Below are 21773 nucleotides of genomic sequence, written 5' to 3' on the forward strand. Positions count from 1 at the left end.
ATGATTGCTACCATCAAGTCATTTACTGTGATGGATCGTCAATGACAATTAAAAAAGGGACATCCCAACAATCCTCAGCTGGGATGGGGATAGTATTAGGGACTTTTTGAGATTCCTATTCTTTTTATCCAGAAGAATTACTGTCCATACCCCTTGGCCATAAGACAGCGCAATATGCTGAAGCCGCAGCACTACGGTATGCTTTAGAAAAGGCAGACCCTATTAAACCCACATTAATCTGTACAGATAGTGACTATTGTAAGAGGATATAACCAAGATCTAGTTTTCTGGGAACAAACAAACTTTACCAAGCATAAGGGTAAGCCCATAAAACATAAGTCATTGTGGGAAGACATTCTCCGTTCGAGGATGGAGAAACAGAATTGTCAGGTGATTCATGTAAAAAGGCATACCACTGGGACAGTATACTCAAAAGGCAACAGTCTTGCAGACAAACAAGCAAAATGTTCGGTTTGCATGACACCCCCTCAAGAGGGGCCTACCAATATTAGTGTTATCACTAGGGCAGAACGGGCAGCTAATCAGGATGAGGAACTGATTCAGCTATTAGACCCAACAAAAGAGAATCCACCAGGATAACCATCAAAGCACATTTACTCAGAAACCCCTACTGGTATTGTGCTAGTTAAGTTGCCCAAGGGAAACCGAGAGGTACCCCCGAGACACAAACGAGAACAGCTTGTAAAAGAAGCTCATGAGGGCATAGGTCAAGCACATTGTGGTGCCAGAACAACATTCTGCAAATTGACTCCCTTATATTGGTGGCCAGGCATGCTTAAGGCCTGTAAAACATACATGGCAAATTGTGAGCCATGCAATTTAACCAATAAGTCATCACTAATTAAGCCACCACCATTGGCTCCTGTGAAAGCTGATGAACAAATAGGAAAATTCCTTATTGACTTCATTGGACCACTTCCCCTGTCTTTGGGATACAGACATATTCTTGTTTGTGTTGATGGATGCACTTCCTTCTGCTGGTTGGTCCCCACAAAAACTGTTTTGGAAAACGCACTCGCCAATGCTATTACTGATATAATTACTGTAGCTGGTGCACCCAAAATCTTGCACTCCGATCAAGGCAGAGCCTTTGTCTCCAAGGTCTTCAAAGACTACTGCGAACAAAGGGGGATTGGATTAGAGCTCAGCACGCCATGTCATCCACAATCAGCGGGGCTGGTGGAACGTAAAAACCAGGAAGTAAAAAAGCTATTGGTCAAACTGTTGAGAATCAGGGGAAATAAGTGGACCACCATCATTCCAGAGGTGCAGCTATCACTTAATAATGTGCCCGCATAGTGTCCCCTAAAACTCCATATTATCTAATGTATGGAGTTGAGATGCATACACCGCTTACCCATGGTTCTTTTATTGCCTCTACACTCTCTGATTCCTTGACCCGAGAGTGACAGTTAGATTTAAAAAAAAGAAGTAACAGAGGAGATACATCAAATTGATCAGAGGATAAGGGAGACAAATAGGCAGAAAAAATTGACAAACAAAGCATGGCAACCCCTAGCAGGAGAATGGGTACAGGAAAAGAATTTAAGCAAAAACCTGGTTTAAGACCTAAGTGGAAAAAACCTGTTCAAATATGTTCCGTTATTAACGAAAGAACTGTTGAAATACAAACTAATCAGCTGAATGGCAAGCCCATTTTTAAAACTGTCTCCATAGGCAATCTAAAAAGATGTCTTGCAGGATACCGAAATGGAGGAACAATACAAGATGCATTCGTACACTGTCTTCCAAGACCCAGCTTGGAGCACGACACAGGAAATGGATGTGATCGAACTACTGACGACGGTCAGCCAGACAGTGTCGCCAACTCCTCCACACGATGCTTGGCAACGCCTCAGGAATTGAATTCGCAAAAAGCCACAACCAAAACAAGTAAAGACCAACAAGTTACTTCAACGAAGGAGGGAAACACTGCAGATGGAGAAGGAATCAACTGAGCGCCTGGCAAAGCCTTTACAAAAACAAGAATCTGTCCACACGCTGGATCGAAGGAACAGCGTGTCAAGCTTCAGCCAGTTCCAAATGACGTCTCCTTGACTCATATGAATAACTCACCTCTACGGAATGTACATGTGCCAATTGGACATTCTAATTACATGTAGTTTCACTAATTACATGACAATGTATCTACCATTCTTTAAATTTCTGTTCAATTTAAAATAAGGCAAAACATTGTCCTGGGATGACTTAAAGGAATTTTCATGTAGCACATGATTGGGCTCTTGTGAATCTTGTGAAATTAATGTACTATTGTAACCTTGTTTGCAACATTGACCACACTCTGCCCTTGCTGCTCGAGCTCATTTTTTGGTTAAGAGGAGGGTGTGAAGGAATAATCCATATAACCTATTTAGAAAAATACACTATCTTATGAAAGAATTCTGGCCATATTAAAACATGATAAACTGGGTTTGGAAATTTAGAAACCTAACTATGAAATAGCTATGAAAGAATTCTGGCTATTGAGATAAGACAGTTGTTGGCACTGAATAAATAACCTTATTGAAACAGAAGATGCATGGCTCTGACAAGCTGACCTTTTGGGAACAAAACAATGGTTCACCCTGGATAAGGTGTTCTAATTTAAACTTCGTAAAGATGGCACATAAGATAAGGAACATCTGCCCTTGTAAAGATGACATAAAATAAGGAACACCTGCAATTCACATCATTCTATATGGTGACCCTGGCTGATGTTGCAGTAAGAATTGCAGAGGTCGGCAGAAAGATGAACAGAGATAATTAACTTGCATCAGCAGAAAACCTTAAAGGAAATACCACTGGAAAAGGGTATAAATATTGAAGTTTCAAATGGGATATCAGACTCGCTTTAATCGGGCAAAGCAATTCTCGGCTTCAGAGGCGGCTCTGTAGTCTACCACCCTTTGTACCTCAGGGATCAAAGGTATTTAATATTGATGGATATCCTGGATAGAGAACTTTAAGAACTATAATACTGTAGCAAAGTTAAGATTAAAAAGTAAGATTCTCTGTTAAAAAGGTAGTATTTTTTCTCTTTTTAGAACTGTTAATGTTGTGATTGACTGATTCACCAACTTTTAATAAATTTCGATATATTTTTAGAATTGTCTCACATAAGTTCTCTGTATCAAAAACTCGCGAACTCAATCTTTGTACCCTCTTTGGTGAAGAGTTACATTTCTGGGAAAGTTTTCCGTACTCTCATAATATCCGGGACGTTACAGTCTAGCTAAACTTATTAAAAGCGCTATCTGGAGGACGGTAACATTCTCGGGTTGTTCCTTTCCTTTAGGGAGAGATAGCCCAGATCTTTAGACCCAATTAAGTGCCTTTAGGATTTGGCTACCTCAAGCTTTAGTTGAAGGTGAATGTCTGAGAAATACGTCTAATCTGGAGTAGCCCTAAAGGGGCTAGGACTAGTAAATATCCCTTCACCCTATCTCTGTAATCTCCTCCAACCCCTCAACCCCCCAAGATATCTGCGTTCCTCTAATTCTGCCCCTCTGAGCATCCCTGATTATAATCACTCAACCATCGGTGACCGTGCCTTCAGCTGCCTGGGCCCTAAGTTCCGGAATTCCCTCCCTAAATCTTTCCACCTCTCTACCTCTCTTACCTCCTTTAAGATGCTCCTTAAAACCTACCTCTTTATCTACGCAATTTCTCCGTATGTGGCTCGGTGTTAAATTATTGTCTTATAATATTCCTGTGAAGTGCTTGGGATGTTTTACAACATTAAAGGCGCTATATAAATACAGGTTTTTGTTGCTGTTGCCAGCTAAAGGAAGACGAGGACTCTTCCTCCTGGACCCTAACCCACCCCCTGGGATCAGAGACTCCTCCCACAAGGTCTCCGATACCCCACCAGGCCTCCGATCCCCCTCATGAGGCCCCCCCGCCCCATGCTCCAATGGCCCCCTCGCCCCCCACTCCCGTGCTGCTCCTAGACCCCCGATCAGCCGCTCCTGGCCCCCTGATCAGCTGCTGCTGACCCCCGTGCTGCACTTTCCCCCCCCCCGATCATCTACTCCTTGCCCCCCTGCTCAGCTCCTCCCGGCACCCCAAGGTGCTGCTCCTGCGCCCCCCCGATCAGATGCTCCTGGTGCTCCTGGCCCCCGAATCAGCTGCTCCTGCCATTCCGCCCCCTCCCCACCGCTCCTCCATCCCTCCGATGATCTGCCGCCCACTGCACAATTTCTTGATCCTCCTTTTACTGAATTCTAAAATCCTTCCAATCCTCAGGCTTACTAATCTTTTTGGCAACATTATAAGCCTCTTCCTTTGATCTAATACTATCTTTAACTTCTCTTGTTAGCCACAGTTGGATTACTTTTCCTGTGGGGTTTTTGTGCCTTAAAGGAATGTATATTTGTTGTAAATTATGGATTACTTCTTTTAATGCTAGTCGTTGCTTCTCTACCATCATACCTTTTAATGTAGTTTCCCAATCTACCTTAGCCAACTCGCCCCTCATACCTACGTAGTTTGCTTTGTTTAGATTTAAGGCCCTAGTTTCAGATTTAACTAAATCACTTTCAAACTCAATATAAAATTCTATCATATTATGGTCACTCTTCCCTAAAGGCCCGTTTACTACAAGGTTATTAATTAACCTCTTCCGGTGCTTTTACTCTATTTTTTCTCCCCTTGTCCAGTCTCTTCCCACCTACATCCGCCACTCTTCCGACGCCCTCCGCCACTTTAACAGTTTCCAGTTTCCTGGCCCCAACCACCTCCTTTTCACTATGAACGTACAATCCCTCTACACCTCCATCCCCCACCAGGATGGCCTGAGGGTGCTCCGCTTCTTCCTTGAACAGAGGCCCAACCAGTCCCCATCCATCACCACCCTCCTCCGCCTGGCTGAACTTCATGCATTTTAGTATACTGTATTCGCTGCTCACGATGTGGTCTCCTCTACATTGGGGAGATCAAACGCAGATTGGGTGACCGCTTTGTGGAACACCTCCATTCAGTCCCGAAGGGGAACCCCGAGCTTCCGGTTGCCTGTCACTTTAATTCACCACTCCACTCCCACTCGGACCTCACCGTCCTCAGCCTCTTGCATTGTTCCACGGAAGCTCAGTGTAAGCTCGAGGAACAGCACCTCATCTTTCAATTAGGCATTTTACAGCCTTCTGGACACAACATAGAGTTCAACAATTTCAGATCATAACCTCGGCCCCTATCATATATATATTTTATAATAATCCACACTTTTTGTTTGTGCCTTCTGTTCTCTCCCACATGGCAGCTGTCTTTCATTCTGCCAGCACAATTTACACTTCATCTAGAGCCATCCTTTGTTTCTTAACCTGTCCCATTACCATCTTCTTTTGCCTTGAATATCTCTTAATGCCTCTTTACTTCTCCTGCCTTCCATCCTATCACAGGCCTTCCCTTTTGTTCTTTCATCCCCTCACCCATTTCCCAGCCCCTACACTTGCTTAAAAATCTGTTCCATTTCCTGCTTTTTTCCAGTTCTGATGAAAGGTCATCGACCTGAAACGTTAACTCTGTTTCGCTCTTCACAGATGCTGCCTGACCTGCTGAGTATCTCCAGCATTTTCTGCTTTTATTTCAGATTTCCAGCATCTGCAATATTTTCTTTTTTATTTGTGTTTAATTCACTGCCACCTCTCTTCCAGGAATGCCCACCTTGCTCTTCTCTCCGACGGGATTGCCGTTTGTCTCTTTTACCTTGTTCATCTTCATTGCTTTCTGTCTCCCTTCTCGTGTTTGATCAGGTATCTGCTTTCACAGCCAGATATCTTTCCTCAGCAATTGTCTCCGGCTCTGACTTACTCCACGTGGATTCCAACTGAAATTCCACCCTTCGTGTTTTGGATCCACCCAGGACTACAGATATCTCCAAGATATTCAGCATTCCTCGAACCACTGCTCTCGCCGTATCCTGAGATCCACGCTGAATGCCATGCAACGCCACATGAACACTCTCGACCTACCTCTTCAGCAGCACCGATGCACTCTATCTCAAAGCTGTCCTCGTCCGCAGTTCCATTTCATCCTTCGCCTCATCCGGTGCTTTAACAAAACATTTTTTTTCTTCCTTTCAGGTGTCAAGGATCGCAAGCTTCAACAACTCTTGGATACAAACGCCCCTCCGGAACCTTCTTCCCCTTCACTTTCCTCTGACCCCATCCCTTCTCCCAATCTCACCCCCTGCTGCATTTTCAAGATTCCCTCTGACCTTCCCCTCTCTGACCCCAAATGATTAGTCCTCAGCAAAGCCCTGAGCTTCATTCCCTTACGCCCCCACTTCAATGAATTTCAAGCTCAGCACAATGCAGAGCTCTTTTTCCACTGCCTTCGTCTCTGTGCCCAATTCTCTGGTCAGGAGTCTTCCCCCCGCACGGCTGACCCATTCTCCCGCTTTCAGAATTCTCGTTCTACCTGGACCCCTCCCTCTGGCCTCTTACCTTCTCTGGATCTTTTCATTAGAAACTGCCGGCGTGATATTGGCTGTCTCCATTTCTCTGCTCCCCTCACTCACTCCAACCTACCTCCCTCTGAACTTGTAGCACTCCATTCTCTCAGATCCGACCCCAACATTGTCATTAAACCTGCTGACAAGGGTGGTGCTGTTGTTATTTGGTGAACCGACCTCTACCTAGCGGAAGCTGAACGCCAACTCTCCGACACCTCCTCCTACCTCCGCCTGGACCATGACCCCACTACCGAACATCAAGCCACCGTTTCCAAGACTGCTACTAACCTCATCTCCTCTGGAGATCTTCCCCCCACAGCCACCAACCTCATAGTTCCCCAACCCCGCACAGCCCACTTCTACCTCCTTCCCAAGATCCACAAACAGGACTGCCCTGGTGGACCCATCGTTTCAGCCTGTTCTTGCCCCACAGAACTTATCTCTTCCTATTTCGACTCTATTTTTTCTCCCCTTGTCCAGTCTCTTCCCACCTACATCCGCGACTCTTCCGACACCCTCCGCCACATTAACAGTTTCCAGTTCCCTGGTCCCAACCGCCTCCTTTTCACTATGGACGTACAATCCCTCTATACCTCGTCCCCCCACCAGGATGGCCTGAGGGCGCTCTGCTTCTTCCTTGAACAGAGGCCCAACCAGTCACCATCCATCACCACCCTCCTCTGCCTGACTGAACTTGTTCTCACATTGAACAACTTCTCCTTTGACTCCACTCATTTCCTCCAAATCAAAGGTGTTGCTATGGCTACCCGCATGGGTCCCAGCTATGCCTGCCTTTTCGCGGCATATGTGGAACACTCTTTGTTCCAGTCCTACTCGGTTCCCCTCCCTCACCTCTTTTTCCGGTACATTGATGACTGTATCAGTGCCGTTTCCTGCTCTCGCCCTGAACTAGATAATTTCATTCACTTTGCTTCCAATTTCCACCCTTCCCTCACCTTCACATGGTCCATCTCCGACTCTTCCCTTCCCTTCCTTGACTTCTCCGCCTCCATCTCTGGGGATAGGTTATTGACAAACATTCACTACAAGCCCACTGACTCCCACAGCTACCTGGACTACACTTCCTCCCACCCCGCCTCCTGTAAGGACTCTATTCCATTTCCCCAGTTTCTCCGTCTCTGCTGCATCTGTTCTGACGATGCCACCTTCCATACCAGTGCTTCCGACATGTCTTCCTTTTTCCTCAACCAAGGATTCCCCTCTACAGTGGTTGACACGGCCCTCGACCGTGTCCATTCTATCTCCCGCACTTCTGCCCTCACCCTTACCCCTCCCTCCCGGAACCACGAGGTCCTCACCTTTCACCCCACCAGCCTCCACATTCAACAGATCATGCTCTGCCATTTCCGCCACCTCCAGCGTAATCCCACCACCAAACGCATCTTCCCCTCACCTCCCCTTTCAGCATTCCATAGGGACCACTCCCTCCGCAACACCCTAGCCCACTTCTCTATCATCCCCAACACCCCTTTCCCTTCGCCCGGCACCTTCCTATGCAAGCGCAGGAGATGCAACACATGCCCTTATACCTCCCCTCTTCCCACTGTCCAGGGCCCCAAACACCCCTTCCATGTGAAACAGCGATTTACTTGTACTTCTTGCAATTTAGTATAGTGTATTCGCTGCTCACGATGTGGTCTCCTCTACATTGGGGAGACCAAACGCGGATTGGGTGACCGCTTTGCGGAACACCTCCATTCAGTCCATAAAGGGGGACCCCGAGCTTCCGGTCGCCTGTCACTTTAATTCTCCGCTCCACTCCCACTCAGACCTCATCGTCCTCGGCCTCTTTCATTGTTCCACGGAAGCTCAGCGTAAGCTCGAGTAACAGCACCTCATCTTTCGATTAGGCACTTTACAGCCTTCTGGACTCAACATAGAGTTCAACAATTTCAGATCATAACCTCGGCCCCGATCATATATATATTTTTTATCCACACTTTTTGTTTGTGCCTTCTGTTCTTCTCTCCCACATGACAGCTGTCCTTCATTCTGCCAGCGCAATTCACACTTCATCTAGAGCCATCCTTTGTTTCTTAACCTGTCCCATTACCGTCTCCTTTTGCCTTGAATATCTCTTAATGAGAGAGAGTAAATTGTGTCTTTGTTATTTTATTTAATCAAGAACAGCAGGGAAATATATATCTTACTTTGATAAGCTACATACTGTTAATCATTTATCTTAGATAAATAAAACCACTTATTGGTTCAAAAACCTGTGTCCTTTTTTGTTCTTGGGATATGGGTGCCACTGACAAGGCAGCATTTATTGCCCATCCCTAGTTGACACGAGGGCATTAAGAGTAAACCACATAGTTTGGGACTGGAGCCACATGTAGACTAGAGTGGGTAGGATTGGCAAGGTCCTTTCCCTGAACCATTTAGGTTTTTACAACAATCTAGTTGTCTTTTTCTGACACCAACCCACAAATTACCAGATTTATTGAATTCAAATTCTCAATTTGCCACAGTGGGATATTGTTAGATCCGTGAATCTTTAGGTATGGTTGTTCTTCAATAAAAAGACGGAGACTGCAGATCAACAATCAACAGGATGTTTACTGGCTGAGGGTAGTCTAAAACTGAAAGTACAGAAGCCTGCTACGGCTTTATAGACAGGTGTGGTCACTGCCGGTACTACAGTAAAAAAGCAGTTCTCTCTTAAAGGTACATACACAACAATTCCTCCCCTTTTAGATTAACAGTACCATAACATTCATTTAACAATTAACACTTTTAACATGCAACATTAACTGAAAATAGTCCATTTATAAATTCAGTCTTTGGGGCGGCTTCCTGACCCTTTCTGGGTAGCGCCTTTCCTGAGTGTCTTGCTCTTGGTGTGGAGGCGATTCTGGCCCCCGGTCGTCGGTTGGTTCATCAGCTTCCGATGCTACTGTTTCTAGGGTAGATGCTACCGGTATGTCGGGTTCATCACCGGAATGCCCTTCTTTGGATTAAAGATGGAGACAAGCGGTTGGTGGTCAGTTAGCAAGGTGAACTTCTGCCCATGCAGATAGTGGTTGAATTTTTTTACTCCCCATACTAGGCTGAGGGCCTCCCTGTCAATCTGGGCATAGTTGCGCTCAGCTGAGGTTAGTGACTGAGACGCAAAGGCTACTGGCCTCTCCAACCCGTCTGGGAATTTGTGCGACAGCACCGCTCCAATACCATAGGGTGATGCATCACATGCCAACCGAATTGGTAGTGCTGGGTTGAAATGGGCCAATACCTCTTTTGATGTGATCAATTCTTTGCTCGTTTACATTCGTCATTCCACTTCCATGGTACCCCGTCTGCAGTAGGGTGTTCAGTGGGTGTAATACTGTAGACAAATTTGGTAAGAACTTATGGTAATAGTTTACCAGTCCGAGGAACGACCTCAGTTGTGACACATTTTCCGGTGCCGGAGCCTTGACTACTGCCTCAATCTTTTCAGGGGACTTATGTAACCCCTCTTCATCAATAACGTGGCCACAATACGAGATCTGCTTCTGGAAAAACTCGCATTTGTGGCGATTAGCTCGTAGCCCATATCCCTTCAATCTAGTGAGCACCTGCTCCAGGTTGGCGAGGTGATCACTGTCATTTTCGCCCGTGACCAGGATGTCGTCCAAACAACACTGGGTCCCTGGAATCCCTTGCAGGACTTGATCCATTGCCCTTTGCCAAATAGCCGGAGCTGATGCTACCCCGAACACCAGCTGGTTATATTGGTAGGGACCTTTGTGAGTGTTGATCGTGAGGTATTGTTTTGAGGCTTCTTCTACCTCCATTTGTAGGTACGCCTGGGCCAGATCAATCTTCGTGAAGCATTTTCCTCCAGATAGCGAGGCGAAAATATCTTCTATCCGTGGAAGCGGATATTGTACCGTGTGAAGGACTGGGTTCACTGTCACCTTGAAGTACCCACAGATGCGAACCTTCTTTGGTTCCCCAGGCGTATTACTCAACGACCTCTTCATTACAGGAACGATGGGTGTAGCCCACTCACTCCAGTCCACTTTGGACAGTACTCCTGAACGTTCCAACCCTTCCAACCCTTCCAGCTCTGCTTCGACGGCTGGGCGGATCGCATAAGGCCTTAAAAAACTTTGGGCTTGCATTTTCCTCTATTTTAATCATCGTTGTTATGCCTTTTAGTGTTCCGAGTCCCTCCTGGAACACTTCTTGTGCGTCAGTTAGCATTTTTGACTGTCATCCAGGTGTGGCGTCGTCATCCTTTTTGGCCTCTACCGTCAGTGCCTGTATGGAATGCCAATCTAATTGTATCTTCCGGATCCATTCACGTCCTAGGTCCATTTTTGGTATTTCCTGGCCGTTGTATATCACGTTCACCCTTATTTTTCCTTTGGGGTGGACTTTTTCCCCCGTGTACGTCTTCAAGACAATTTCTGTAGCTCTCAAGGGTATATGTGAGAATAGCCACTTGTAGTCCCTTCGGGTTATGACTGTTAGGGTTGATCCTGTGTCCAATTCCATTTTCACTTGGACTCCGTCTATCTTGAGCGTGACCCAGATAGTCTGGTGATCCTCCATTTTGATTACATTATGTAGTTTCAGACAACCCAGCTCCTTGCTTCCGGAGTCTGTGTCACTTTTCTGTTCGTCTGAACTGTAAGATTCGCAATTTTCAGCAAAAATCACGCAAGAAAACTGGATAAAATTAAGACTGTTTATTGACCAAAGTAAGCTTGCACAGAAAAACCTTTGATAAAAGGGCATACAAAATGGCCGCCAGGCCCCGTGATCAGTTTATGAACCATTTTATTTCTGTTACTGCAAGCCAGACAGGCTTGTGGATTGAAGACAGTGAGCCCACGAAAGCCAATCTCTGGGAACCGAAACTCAGAGCAACAGCATACATATTCAATGGATTATAAGTACAGGATGGGGCCCATCAAGATATGGGCGGACAATGTAAAAACACTTATACCCATTTATCGTACAAAGGAAAAACCGTTTAGCAGCCATCAAGGAAAATGTCCGGACCGATCAATATGCGAACCGAGCCACGGTGACAATGCAAAAGACATTGAAAGACATTATCGGCCAGGAAGGCCAGTTTAAGTTATCACCGGCTCCGTTACAAGACAAAGCGCCCCTGCAGAGATTTCTGCCCGCCAAAATTAATACAAAGACAGGACTATGATTTGGCGGGAGATAAGACTGTCCCAAAAGAGTATAACTATGGATTGAAAGTCCATCCAAAAAAACTTCGGACTCCGGGTTACTTGAACAACTTCTTCTTCACTGCCACGGCTTTCTTGTTGGGCGACTTCAGGCTTCCATTTTCTTCAAGAACTTTCTTCTACGAGGAACGAACGAAGGGCGGACGGTGCCCGGATCGGCGCCTCTTCCACTTCGGCAGATCGATGAAAACGTTTTCGTCTTTTTAAAGACGGACGGTTTCGGTAAAAGGACAACGTGGTCGGTGTTCAGCCAAACAAGGCTCGGCCACGACGAGAAGACGACGAGGGTGGCCCGGGTACTGGGGTCGGGAGATCATCGACGACCCAGGCCAACGGAGAAGAAACCCTCTGGAGAACCGGCGATCGATGCCACAAGATTCTCCCAAGTGCATAGCCTGCATCTGGGTCTGCTCCATGAACCCAAATTGACTTGGTGGATCTCAACCTTAACGAGCGCTCATCGAGGCTGGGTCTACCCCACCGCCTCGAGGGAGGAGAGAATATCGACTGCGCCAGAAGTTTCCAAATCCACGTGACGACGGAAAGCGGTGCCAAAAAGGCTGCGAACCCCCCCTTTCTCGCGATTTCGAGAGTGGTGAGCATGATCCCAAGTTCCCCAGGTCGAAACTTAGTTTAGGTATAGGGGAGGGAGTTAAGGGAAATCGTAATGTGTTTCCCCTTTTTCGATGTGCCGTGTGTTCCCCATTTCCATAGAGTCAAGTTCATAAATTTGTGCATGATTGTAGTAACTTTAATCTGTGCCTATGATATGTATTTTGTAATGCTTCAAACTGTTTAAAAATAAAAGCATCCATTTCGTGCTATTCAACCTGGTCTATTGAGTTCTTTCTCTGCACTACTGTTCTCTGCACCTAAGTCCAAGGTCTAGAACCGTAGGGGGGAGTGGGTCGAACCACTCAAGGGTAATTATTGCACGAAGCCTGGCAGGAGACCAGAAAGAGCAAGAGAAACCCCCTACAGAAATGGCGACCACAGCAGGACCTTGGCAGCAGGAAAGTAGTGTGTTAGATCAAGATCTGAATAGACGAAATGTGATGGATGAAAGAATAGCAGATTATGTTTTCGGAAAAGTCAACCTCACAAAACAATGGATATCTGATCTACTAAGGGATAGGCGCCCGCTAGACGCAGCCATCAAGTGGACAGCGGGTAGAGAGCATAAGAAATCTGTAGAAAAGGCGGTCTGGCTGATGTGCTACAAGAAGCAAGTCCAGCTTTTGGACCAGGTAGTTGCAGCACAGACAGTCCAGATCAACGGCTTGCTTAAAGGCGTGGAGGAAAAGGTTGCGGGAGGTCAAAAACTGATTGAATCGCTTGACGCGCTGAACCAGGAACGCCGCTCTGTAATTCGCTGCCACGAAACCCGGGTAGAATATTTAAAATGTCAGGTCGTGGAGGCCAAGGCCAGTGAAGGTAGAATGAGAGAGAGGTGTTCCCGTCTAGCCAAACAAGTAGATGCCCAAGAGGAAAAGCTCCTGGGAGCCAGGGCAGCATATAAAATGGCCATGGAGGATAGATCTGAGAACACCGACCACAGCACTTGCCGCCGGGAGCTAGAGGACCTGAGAAAGGCCCTAGCGAAGGCAAACGGGTTGGTGTGTCTCATAAATCCACCAGCGAGTCAGCTGTTGCTAGCCAAGGAATCCAAAAGACCGATTCCACAAGAGGCAGTTGGGGTACCAACCCCCGAACCTTCTGCGCCTCCTGCCTATGAGGAGTCTTGGACTCCGGGACAGGAGACGGAGACGGTAGAGGAAAAGAGCCCTGAGGTAGAGCAACCCCAGACAGTAGAGTCGGGGTCGGCGCCAATGTGTCCAACGAGACACCGGAGGATCGGTCCAAATGAAGAAAATGGCGATGACGGACCCCTTGAGAGTCAGATCATAATGCCTCATAGCGCACGACAGCTAAGAGAGATGATAAGTCACATCCCAAAACTCTCCGAGTCAGGAGATCCCTCCGTGCATTTCAGGGACGTGGAGCAGACCGCAGCAGTCAATGACTGCGACGGGGTTGAACAGTCTAAAATGCTGCTGTTCTCCCTGGACAGTTCGCTCCTCCAGTGTCTCCCTGACGAGAGCAAGAGAGGGCACAGGGACTATGAGTTGCTACGGGATGAGATTCTGGAGATCATGGGAGAGGGGGACGGAACTCCGTTCCTCCGTTTAGAAAAGACAGTGCAGCTAGAGGGAGAACCCCCACGGGTTTTCGCCGACAGGTTGTGGCCAGTGTATCGGCGCAGCTGCCCGGGCGGGCCGGCCCGGGCCGGGCTGGATGGCGAACAAAGGGCTCACTGGCTTCGGTGCCTGGTAGCAGGTTGCCTGCCAGTAGTGAAGGAACAGGCCAAAGCATGGTTTGACCCCACTAACGCCCGCTCCACGGAGGAAGTAGTACTAGATCAGCTCACGATCAGTTATAGAAACAACAAGGGCAAGAAAACGCCTGTTGTGAAAGGAAAGGTGCATGAGGTGAGACCCGCAGCCTCTGCTAAAAAGGAATGGCGTCAGGAGGGAAATCGCCATCCCCAAGCAAATAGCAGTTGTTACGGGTGTGGGAAGGAGGGTCATTGGCGCAAGGACTGTAGGAATCCTTGGAAGGATAAGAGGGAGAGAGAGTTCGCCGCAGCCCAAGATCGAGCCCAAGCCCGAGTCGCCAATGGCCCGAGAGTTTCCCCAACACCAGCACAACCACAAGTGCAGGCCGCTGCCCCAACACCAGTCCAGAACCCAACCGTAGCTTTTGCCCCGAATGAAGGGGGTGGTGCGGTTGTGGACCCCGCTGCGATCGAGTCAGTCTTGGAGACTATGCGGTCTCTGATGACCTGGCAGGGGAAGGTAGCGGTTGCTAACAGCCCTATCGCCCCCGAGACCCCAGCCGAAACACCTAAATGACTGACGCCCGCGCAGCCCATCTACTTGTGTCCGCTCCGCTATGACGCTTGGAGAAGACCTGTGGTGGAGATGGAGGTGGAGAAACAAAGGGGTAGTTACCTGTTGGATACGGGAGCTTCGTGTACCTTGATCCACACGGACAAACCTTTTGCCTCACCTCTGTCCGCCCAGGCTCCATATTTAGTAGCGGGTTTCACGGGTAGAGCACAGGCTGGCGCGCACTCCCTCCCGCTCTCCATTCAGTTGGGAGCGCTCCACACCACATGGACGTGCATCCTATTGAAGTGGAAAGAGGGGGGGGGGAAAGGCATCCTCGGGGCTGATTTCTTGGTGGAACACGGGATCCTCGTGGACCTGAGAAATCACTGTCTCTGGGGAGCCGAGGGCGGTTTAGGTAAGGTAGTCGTAATCCCGGGGAAGGAAGAAAAGGGGGCCCTGTGCACTATGAAGCCATCAGGAGGTTACGATCTTGAGCTCATGATAACAAACGTCCCAACGGACTTGCAGGCGCGTGTGTCAGAAAATCTGACCACGTTCGCCACCCACAAGCACGACTGCGGGAGAGTCACTGGGTTCGAAGTCAGCGTAGACGGGGACCCCATGATCCGACCCCAAAAGCAGTATAATTTCCCCAAGGAGGCAGAACCCGACATGGAGACAGCAATATCTTCATTGGTACAGCAGGGCGTATTGAGGACGATAGCCACCCACGTGAACTCCCCATTATGGCCGGTAAAGAAACCGGACAATTCGTGGAGAGCCACGGTGGACTATAGAGTCCTCAATAGTAATATCCCAGCCTGCACGCCCACGGTAGCAGCAGTTGCAGACTTAATAGGGAGTATTCCAGCATCGGCGACCACATTCACGGTGCTGGACATCTCGAACGGTTTTTGGTCCATTCCGCTGCGGCGGGAGGACCAGTACAAGTTTGCCTTTACTTTCAAAGGGCAACAGTACACCTGGAACTGCTTACCACAGGGTTTTCACAACAGCCCCAGCATTTTCCATCAGTGTATGGCGGGGAGTTTGAAAGAGTTCAGCCAGCCCAACCAGATAGTGCAGTATGTGGACGACTTACTCCTGTTCACAGATACAAGGGAGCAGCACGGCCCACTGTTAGCCGAATTGTTGGAACTGTTAGAAAGGAAGGGTTTCAAAGTAAACCCAAAGAAAGCGCAGATCGGCCAGCAGGAAGTTAAATTCCTGGGTCTGGCCATCCGCGCTGGGGAAAGAGCCATAGATAAGGCCAGACGGGAATCTATACAAGATCTGCCGATTCCCAACACAGTAACGGGTGTAAGGTCCTTTTTGGGATTGACCGGGTACTGCAGAGATTTCATCGAGGACTATGCTGCCACAGCGGCCCCGCTACTTCGACTCTTACACAAGGGAGTCGAGTGGTCTTGGGACGAGGGGTGCCAGGCAGCATTCGAGAAGTTGAAAAGAGATCTGCAGACCGCGCCAGCCCTAGGGGCCATAGATGGGGGAGAGGAGTTCTTTCTGGAGGTAGCCGCTAGTGGGGACAGCCTGAGCGCAGTACTGCTCCAAGAGCGGCACGGCAAGCTAAGACCAGTAGTTTATTCCTCCAGGGTGCTCACGGATGTGGAGAGGAGTTTCTCCAATTGCGAACGGCATCTCCTGGCCACGCATTGGGCTGTGAACAGATCAGTGATCTTCACAGGGACCTCTCCCATTACGCTCCTCACCCATCACACCCCCACGAAGATGCTTCTGGACGGGAGGATTAAGGATGGGACCGTAAGCAGCGCTCGGATTGCGCGCTGGACCCTCCTCCTTTCCCAGATGGATCTCAAAGTTAAAGGCCTCTGCGCGCCAAGGCTCGCAGCCAATATGGCATATCCCGGGACAGCCCATCAATGTTCCGTAGAAGGGGTATGGGAAGTTAACATAGGTTTACGGGCCGGGATACATCCCACGGGCCGCGAGATCTACGTAGACGGTTCTAGCACTGTAGCTGACGGCAAGCGACTCACAGGGTGTGGAGTTTATGACCCTGCGGCAAACATTGCCCTGGCAATTAAGCTCCCCAGCACTATGAGCGCGCAGCAGGCTGAACTGTCCGCGGTGGCGTACGTGGTTACCCACCCCGAGATTTTCCCAACCCCATACACGATTTGCTCAGACAGCATGTTCACGTGCAATTCGTGTACGGAGTACCTCGCCATCTGGTCCCGACGCGGGTACACCTCCGCGGACGGGCGGCCTTTAACAGTTAAGCCCTTGCTGGAGAAGATCCTAGCAGCTGTGGGGGAGAAAGGAGAGGTGTTCATCCATAAGGTGAAGGCTCACTCCATTACAGAACCCCGCAGTCAGGGCAACCAGCAGGCGGATGCGCTAGCCAGGGAGGGTGCCCGCAGCGGCATTCTCTGGGACCCATACGAACCCGGACCCGTGGCGGCGATCCAAGGCAGGGAGGGAATTCCCGGGAACACAGGGGTGACACCGCCCCCAGACCTAAAGACCGTCCAAACCCTGGATCCCGCCCTAAAAGCAGTCCTAAAAGCCATCACAGAGGGCAAACAGGTAGAAGGTCCGTACAGTACGGCAGCCCTCACAGTCAAGGAAGGTATGCTGTTCCGAAAGGAGCAGTGGGTTGTGCCGCAGCAGCACCGAAGGGAATTCCTGCAATTTGCCCACGAGGGTCCAGGAGCGGGACACCCCGGACCTGAGGTCACCTGGCAACGGGTGGAACAGGCGGGATGGTGGCCGGGACTTCGGGACGATGTCCGCGAGTTCTGCGCAAGCTGTCTTGTGTGTGCTGCTAACAACCCAGACCCCCACAAAAGGAAGGTGCCCATGGGGCACATCAGGAGGGTAGAGGGACCATGGCAGTCGATTCAGGTCGACTACATAGGGCCCCTGCCCGCCGCCCAGGGAGGCTATAAGTACTGCCTTGTCCTGGTAGATGTGTTCACCAAATGGGTAGAAGCCTTCCCGTGCAGAACAGCTACGGCACTGGGTACTGCTAAGATCTTGATTCGGGAAGTGTTCTCACGGTGGGGACTCCCCCGTTTTGTAGAGTCCGACCAAGGGAGTCAGTTCACCGGTCAAGTAATGCAGAACGCCCTCAGGCTCTTGGGCATTGAGGGAAAGTGGCACGTAGCATACAATCCCCAGTCATCCGGGATTGTTGAGCGTATGAATCGGACCCTCAAGGAAAAGCTGAGGAAAGAGACAATGGGCTCGCCCCAGAAATGGGCGGAGGTCCTGCCTTTAGTCCTCATGGGGATCCGAGCCAGCCAGTCCAAAAGCACGGGGTATTCCCCGCACGAGTTAATGACTGGAAGGATCATGCGAACACCCACCCATGTGCTAGCCCCGGTGCTCACTGAGGGCCAGCTCCGAGAGGTGAAACGGGACAAATTCGCCCAAACCCTCTTGGAGCGCCTGAGACAGATTTATGGGCAGGCGGCTGGGAACATGGGAAGACAGCACCAGGGAAATAAACTGTTGTTGGAACCTCGGAAACAACAAGAGTGGGTAGTCGGGGACCAGGTCATGGTCCGAAACTACGCCAGGGTAGGGAGTTTTGAACCACTGTACATGGGGCCATACAGCATTGTAGACAAAGCCAGCCCCATGGTTTATGCAGTGAAGACGCCCCGACGTACCAAATGGTTTCACATCAACCAGTGTAAACTGTTTAAACCGGGTACACCAGGGCCACCAAAGGGGACCAGGTCTGAGAACAAAGATCCTCAGCCTGTAACAGAGTCACAGACCACACAGGCTGGAGCAGTAGCCTGCGTGAAGGGAGAGGCCATCCCATTGGAGTGGGAGGTCTCATCTTTTGAATGGGATTTAGGCAGGGGAGAGCCCGAACAGCTCAACCTCGCTTTAGACCCAATCACGGAGGAGGAAGAGTCAGAGGACGGCAGTCCCGCCCTCGACTCAAGCTTGGGGGAGGTAGGGAGTGGGGGTGAAGACTCGTTACCTGTAGGGACAGGTGAGGTGGAGTCGGAAGCCACAGATCCCGACCCCGGGGGGGCGGAGCCTGAGGAAGGGGAGCTGGAGCCGGCAGCTGTGGAGGAACCACAGGCTGTGACGGTAACAGTCACGACCCCAGGTCCATCGGCCCCGGGAGCCCAACCCAAAGCAGCCCCTCGTAGGTCAGCTCGAGCGCCCCAGCCCAGAAAATTTTGGCCAGATTCTCCCCATCCTCCCCAACCACGGTTTAAAGCAGCCCCAGGAAGACATGATCCCCGTTCAGCAGCGACAGGCTGCGGGGGATCAAGGCCAAAGATCAATGCAGCCCCACCGCAGGGTGTGGCACACGACAGACCTCACAGGGATTCGGAAAGCCGCCCCACGGAGGGCGGCGCTGTACATAAGTTAAGATAGGTAATTATGGTCATAGTTTAAGGAATGTAAAGTATATGGTGTTAAGAGTACAATTTTGAAGTCTGCCCGGTATGTGTGTTTGTTAGGGAGCGGGGTCCAGGAACCCGCGCGTCCAATTAATTTAGGCCAGCACCTATCGGGAGCCCGGCTACATCATTTTGTTGGTTACAGAAACCTGGGATACGATGGAAAGGATTGTCGTCGCGTTCATGGCGATCGGGTGCGGGTGGGCCTACCGAGGCCGCACCAAGGACGTCATCATTTTCGGGTGCTCCGGGGACACGGCCCCCATCGCAACGGATGGGACGGGGGAGCGAGAGGTAGAGGAAACCGCCACCTACTTCCACCAAGGGAGATGGCCAGGTTGGCTGGGAACGAATTCTACGGAATATTCCAGCAATTTCGGTTTTGCCTACCAAGAGACTTCATTAACGTGCCCTCGAGTGAGGATCCTAGCGCCCAGAGTCAGCGTCACCGTGGGAAAGAGGATTTGTCTGGTGTGCAATGGGAACGTACCACCAAGGCGATGGTGGTGGCTACGAAAGCTGGGAAAGGACATGAGAAACTCTACGGTCGAGTGGGAGCGACTGGGTAATAATACCCATCGGACTATTACGGGAACTCACGGACAATTACGTGTGTGTTGGGACAAATGGTGGGAACCGGATGAGGGAATATATGTCTGTATGTGGGGTTCGAGACGCGTCTGCCCCAAGGGCGTGTCCATCTTCTTCCAGAGGCAGTGGCAGGATGAAGGGAAGGGGATGAGATGGGATGTTAGCACTCGAGCGTGCGGAGCCCCATACTCCCCTATTCCGGTGAACGCCACTGAACTCATCACCCGCCCACGCAAGCCCCTGCCCACGCTTCCGGTAGCACTAGCCCAGAAAGGAGGGTGCCCAACCACCACCAGGGGACCCGGGAACGGTTTAGTATTGGTACCCACCGGTCAGGTGCTGTACCAAGGGGTACACTACGCGGTGGCCTCAGTGATTTTAAATCTCACTGAGGTAAGATTGCCGGAGTGGTGTCCCAAAGAAACGGAACAATTATACCAGGTCCTGTTAACCAGTATGTTTAGACAATTTTACGAATTTGATTTTGCCGACATCGACAGAGACAAATTATACACCACACCGCCAGAAGTTTTGGATCGAGTCGGGAGGCAAAGAAGGGGTACTGTAAATGACATATTCACTGCTTTTAATACCGGGACATCTGTTGTCAACGCTCTAGATAACGTGGAACTGCAGACACAGATCAACGGTTTAAAAGCCCAGTTAAGGAACATATTGACAGACGAAAACAAGGTCGTGGGTTCTGAGTTGCATGAGGACCAGGCCATGACACTACACTTTAAGGACATAATTGCTGAGCTGGAGAAACACGCGAGAACGGTAAATGCACTCATTAAGGAGGATCGGAATGCGTCCGATCAAGCTGCGCAAAACGAGGCCTGTGTGCTGTACGGGGCGTGGTTATTGGGCGAGGGCCGCAGTAATCTTGAGGATTTAAAACAGGGTTTGGTCCCGTCCTGGATCAGCAACAAGCACTTGCAAGCGCTCCACCCTTTTGAGAATGCATTAAGCCCGTGCCAGCTCAGACTAGCCGCAGAAGCATACCCAGTTCCAGTGGACTGCGGACATTCGAATCACACTATTATGGGAATAGTAGTAAGAATGCCGGTGTTGGGTCCCGCAGCAAAGCCCGCCCCGGTATACAGAGTAGAGAACATTGGAGTCATTCAGGGGGGCGCACACATTCGTTACGCAGTGGTCCCGCCTTACGTCATCAGATGGGAGCGTACGATGACAGGCACCGACCTCTCGGGATGTCGGAGCCGGGGAGCACACATCATCCTGTGTCCCCAGCACTTGAATGCCTTTTTGAAACCACAGTGCGGGTTCAGAACCGCTAGCGCGAAGCCGGTGAATTGCACCATGGAGGCAATGGCAGAGGACCATGTGCCCCCACAGGTAGCATATATCGGGGGTGGGACATACTGCGTCACCACTGCAGCGCCTCAGTACCGATATGGACAACACGAGTGGTGTTCGGTCGGTGATAGCAGTTTCTGTTTCAAACCCAGGGCCGAGGTTCAAGTGGCACAACAACGAATTGTTCCCATTCCTGCGCCCTCCACTGTACACATCACTATCAAAGAGAATTTCACAGACTTACAACGATTTGTCGCGCATTTTGGTTATGTCATTCCCCCTCTTCCCGAACACCTCACCAAGGTTTTAAAAGCCGTTATAGTTTCGCAGAAACATTTCTATACACTGGAGCAGAAGACTTTAGAGATAGGAAAAGACATATTGGATATAACCATCCCACCATGGTGGGACTTGTTCACCAACATAGAGGTCCCCGCCTGGATTAGAATAGCATCCCATATCCTAGTAGTATGTCAGGTTTTGATTGTGATATTTTTGCTCTTCGTGCATTGCAAAAGAGGCAAACGCCTCCAGAGGCACGAGAACACAGGAGAATGGAGAGAACGCTATGTGCAGATGGGGGAAGCAGATACCCCACTCTAAGCTGCTAGTATAAGATTAAGCGTCCCTCCATTTAAAACATTTTTTTTTTTTTTGATTGTTTTGGGTTATAAGGAAATAAGTATTGTCATGTTATTAGTTGTTCTTAAGTTTTTTTGGATTAATAAAAGATGCATGCAGATGGCGCAAAAGGGTATCAACCCCTGCCCATCTGACAGGTGAAGGTGTTATAGTTTAAGATTTGCTGTCTATGATTCCAAATGTGCATGAGGTAATTTTCATTTTTCTCCGGAAATGGGAACTGCATGTGTCG

The 21773-nt window shown here is 49.5% G+C and overlaps 1 pseudogene; it reads left to right on the forward strand.

The window, feature by feature from the left end:
- Nucleotides 1-1731: 1731 nt before the first annotated feature.
- The window catches only part of LOC147123244 (uncharacterized), a 31858-nt pseudogene continuing 11816 nt past the window's right edge, over nucleotides 1732-21773 (forward strand).

The sequence above is a fragment of the Somniosus microcephalus genome, chromosome 2 (genome assembly GCF_052327205.1).
Source record: "Somniosus microcephalus isolate GS21.2 chromosome 2, FLI_Smic_1.0, whole genome shotgun sequence".
In the NCBI taxonomy this organism is placed as follows: domain Eukaryota; kingdom Metazoa; phylum Chordata; class Chondrichthyes; order Squaliformes; family Somniosidae; genus Somniosus; species Somniosus microcephalus.